The following is a 5,233-nucleotide window of genomic DNA, read 5'->3' on the forward strand; positions in this document are numbered from 1 at the left end:
GCTAAATATGTGACCCCCCCCCCCCCTCTCTCTCTCTCTCTCATAGTTTTCATTAACTAGATCCAAACTAAAAGTCAAATGTTGATCTGGATGATGGAATCATTTGAACTATCATCCAAACATGATTTCGGGTCCAATTTTTATAAAACTTGGGGTTTGATAAAAAAATCATGAACGTAACATATTTAATACATATATATTATATGTACAATATAATATATATTATTTTATTGATATAATTCATATTTATACCTGCCTACTTATCTACATATTAATACATATTTAACTTTAATTTAAATTAATGTTTTCAACCTGTTGTTGATCTGGATGATGGAATCATTTGAACTATCATCCAGACATGATTTCGGGTCCAATTTTTATAAAACTTGGGGTTTGATAAAAAATCATAAACATAACATATTTAATACATATATATTATATGTACAATATAATTATATATTATTTTATTGATATAATTCATATTTATACCTACCTACCTATCTACATATTAATACATATTTTACTTTAAAATAATGTTTTCAACATTTGAATTGTCATCCAGACATGATTTTGTGTCTGATGTTTATAAAATTTGGGGTTTGATAAAAATCATGAACATAAAATATATAACACATATATTATATGTATAATATAATTATATATTATTTTATTTATATAATATATATTTATACCTACCTATGTATATATTAATACATATATACATACATATTTATACCTATCATCCTGTCTCTCCTTTTTCCCCTATTATTTATCTATTTTGTGTTCTTTTGCATTTTTTTGAAATCGAACAAAATAATTCAAGTAGCCAATCGATTTTATGTCTTCAAGACTTTCATCTCTCCTCATTAACTCACCATTAACCCTCTCATCTCTCTCATTAACTCCTTTAATATCTTTTTTTTTTTTTATTAACTTCCTTTAATTATCTCTCAATAAGTCCATTAAATTGCTTAAAATTCATTATCTCTTTTTTCCTTTTTTATTTTTTGTTTCTTTTTTATTTTTATTTTATTCTCTCTTCTCTCTTCTCTCTTCTCTCTTCATTAATCTAATAAACCAAAAGCAATTTGCTTAGGGGTGATTATTTCAATCTAGTTTGAGCTTGGACTTGCATCAGGCCTACAAATTTCAAAGCCAAGCTAGGCCTTACTTCAAAGCTTATTCAGGCCCAACCCAGCCCGTAAGCAAATAAGGGTCCATTTGGTTTGTCGGAATAGGGATTTTGATCCCAATTCTGATTCCAACTTTGAACTAAACGAATCCTAACAACTTAAAATTTAGTTAGAAAAATTATTGTAAATAGTTAAATCACATAAAATAATGGGGGGAAGAGAATTCTAAGAAATGGGTCCCACCCCTTCCATCATTAACCTATTTTAGCATATTTCTACAAGTGTCTTCTATTATTAGCCTATTGAATTCCAAAGAGAGAATTTTATTTTCATCTAAATTCCATTTATTTGTTTTATAATCAAATTTTATTTAAATTGTTAAAAATTATAACTTGAAACCTAATAAATAAAAATTACTAAAGTTTATAAAAAATATTAAATTTTAGCAAGTTTTTATCTAACAACTATTAGACATTAAGAAATTAATAAAAAAGTAGTTCATAAATTACAAATTAAAATACATTTGAATTCTATTTAAAAATAACTAATAATAATTAACAAACCATTTGCATTCTATATAAAAATTACAAAATTAATTAAAATAATAAAATTAATAATGACCCAATTAGAAATTTCATAAAACTCCTACTCAAGGATAATCATTTATAACTTAGCCCAACTTGGTTAGACCTCCAAATTTTCAGAATCAAGCAATTGTTTTCTTCTGAGCTAGGTCTAGCTTGAATCTGTACAATGCCCACTAGGGGTGAGCATGGGTCCATTAAGTTCGGTTTCATGGCAGAACCTAGAACCTACCCTATAGGGGTTAATTCCAAGTTTTTTGAACTAAAACCTACTTGTAAAGATCAGTTCTAGGGTTGGTTCTGGCCTTGGTGGTTCCAAGGCCTGTTCTAAGATCTACACGTGAAACTTGTTCTTTATTTACGCTCCCTCTTAAAAAAATGAAACACGCCATTTAAAAAGTTGATTTTCAATAATGATAATATATAATTTAAAACTTGTATTATGTTTATTGATTAAATTGAGTAACTTAATATGTAGATTATTATGATATATTAACATATGGTTTAAATTTTATAAATGTTACCCTTTACATTATTTATTATACACATTCAAATATTAAAATGTGATCAAATTACTTAAGTAACTCAATGGTGAAGTGAGATCAGGGTTTTCGTAACAATGAGTGATTGGGTTCAAATCTTCACATTCTTAAAAATATTTTGGAGCTTATTTCAAGGCAAGTTCGGTTCCAAAGCCGGTTCCACTAAGGCCAACCAAGGCTGGTTCGAGTAGGGTAAACCCCTAGACTCTAGAACCGACCTAGGTAGGGGTTAGATTGGGTAGGGTTAGTTCAAAGCCGATTCAGAGTTGGTTTCGGGTACAACCTACCCATTTGCTCACTCATAATGCCCACACCATACGTAATGTGGGAAATAGGGCTATAAACAAATCGAATTCAAATCGGGTCCAGTTGCATCTAGATTTGATTATGAAATCTCTAGATCTACATCCACATCCGATTATTATGTCAAATTTTGGATCGGATTTGGATTTAATCCACAACCATCTTATTGTGTTTGAAATAACCAAAAATTTTAAAAAGTTTTAAAAACTAATTATTTTTAAAGTATATATGTATAACGAATGTATATGAATATAAAGTATTTAATTTATCAATTATAAATTGTATATAATTGTACATAATATCTATATGTATACATAAAATAATAAAATAATAATTTTTATTGGACTTGGATTTTAATCAAATCGGATAAGGTTAAATTTACATCTAATCCAATTATTAGTTAGATGCAAGGTCTAACATCCAAATATGGGATAATTAGATTCAGAGCCGAATCAGGTATCATACCTTTGGAGTCTATTGACAACCCTAGCGGGAAAGGCCTGAGCTAAGAAACCACTATGTTTTTTATACAAGACTAAAATTAAATAAAAATAATAATTTGTAAAAAATCATAGTTTTATAATTTACGCGGGCAAGTATGTCTCTGTTCCAAGCCCAAACAAATATTATTACACTTTGGGGTGTGGTTCGGGTTAAACCAGGTAGCCTTAAAAACTATAAATACATTATCAAAATTTGGTCAAAGATCTTTATTTTTTGGTTCATTATCAATATTTTTTATCTAAAAAATACAAATTGGACTTAGTTTGGTTCAGTCCAATTACAAATGTCACATTGCTCTTAGGCGTACAACTTGGACGGGTTGGGTTGGGTTAGGTTAAGGATCCATCCAAGCCCAACCTACAGCTTTAAACTTCATGCTCGTGCTTAGATTAATTTTATGACTAAGAAAGTTAATATATAGATAAATTTAATTATGATTACAACCTAATTTTATATATTTACTAATATTAAAGTATTTTAAATATTTAACTAATATTTACAAAACATTGTAACATTTAATAATTAATAATTAATAGAACTGTAACAAATAATATGAAAATTTTATTATTTTATTAGGTAATTAGCAATAATTGTATTAAGTAATTACTAAATTACTAAATTATTTTGTAACAAATTACTAAAATAAAGATTAATTAGTTTAAACAACATTACATTCCTTCCTTGTAATAATTATTAGTTTCTGTTATTTCACTTTTCCTTAACAAATCCCGTGTATCACACGGGTCCCCACTAGTATATATTAAAATTAGGCCTGTCATGTTAATTTTAAAATTGAACAAAATAACTCAAGTAGCCAATCAACTTTAAGTTATCTCTTCTCATTAACTATTTTTTCTCTTTATCATTAACTCCTTGGATTATCTCTCCTCATTCATCATTCCATTAATTCTCTCCCCCAATATGTCATTCAACTAATTCTCTCTCCTCTTACTCCATTAAATTGCCTAAAATTCATTCGCTCTTTCTTTTTTTATTTTATTCTCTCTCCTCTCTTCATTAATCTAATAAACCAAAAAAAATTTTCTTGGGGTAATTATTTTATTCTAGTTCAAGCCCGAGAGTGCATCAGGTCCACAAATTTTAAGGCCAAGCTTGGGCCTAATACTTCAAGGCTGATGTAGGCCCATCCTAGCCTGTAAACAAATAATAGCTTAAAAATTAGTTAATAAAATTATCATAATTAATTAAATCACCTAAAAATTCCATTATTAGCCTATTCTATTTCAAAGAGATAATTTTACTATCATCTGAATTCCATTTATTTGTTTCATATTCAAATTTTATTTAAATGATTAATTATCAGAAAATTATAATTTGAAACCTAATAACTAAAATTAATAAAAATTTACTAAATCTTATAAACAATATTAAAATTTAGCACTTTTTATCTACAAAATATTAAAAATTAAGAAATTAATAAAAATGGTAGTTCATAAATTTAAAATTAAAATACATTTGAATTCTATTTAAAAATAACTAATATTAATACGATAATTAAAATTAATAAGAAAAGGTAAAAAATTATTAAGAGTAATAAAACAAACCATTTTCATTCCATATAAAAGTTAGCTAAAATAATAAAACTAATAATGGCCCAATTAAAAATGTCATAAAACTCATTTTACTTAGGGATGATGATTTATAACTTAGCATAACTTGGTTAGACCTACAAATTTCCATACTCAAGCAACTATTTTCTTTTGAGCCAGGCCTACCTTGGATCTACACCAAGTGCACATATAATGTACGTAGTATGGCTCTAAATAGATCGAGTTCAGATCAGGTCTAGCTGCATCCACATTCAATTATGAAATCTCTAGATCCACACTGACATCAGATTATTATGTTGGACTTTGGATTGGATTCGAATTTAATCTATAACCATTTTATTGTGTTTAAAATGACCCAAAAATTAAAAAGTTTTGAAAAACTAACTATTTTTAAGGTATATATGTATAACAAATGTATATGAATATAAACTATTAAAAGTTTTTATATTAAACTTTAAATGAGCAATTCCACAAGTTGTTGATATAACAGTTAGTGTGACAAGATCAATGATATATTTTTGCTGACAGACGAAATATCTTCACTTACTACATTGAAGAAAAATTAAGATACACATGGATACCTATGGAAACACTAT

The sequence above is a fragment of the Nelumbo nucifera genome, chromosome 2 (assembly GCF_055504915.1).
Source record: "Nelumbo nucifera cultivar China Antique chromosome 2, China Antique-T2T, whole genome shotgun sequence".
In the NCBI taxonomy this organism is placed as follows: Eukaryota; Viridiplantae; Streptophyta; class Magnoliopsida; order Proteales; family Nelumbonaceae; genus Nelumbo; species Nelumbo nucifera.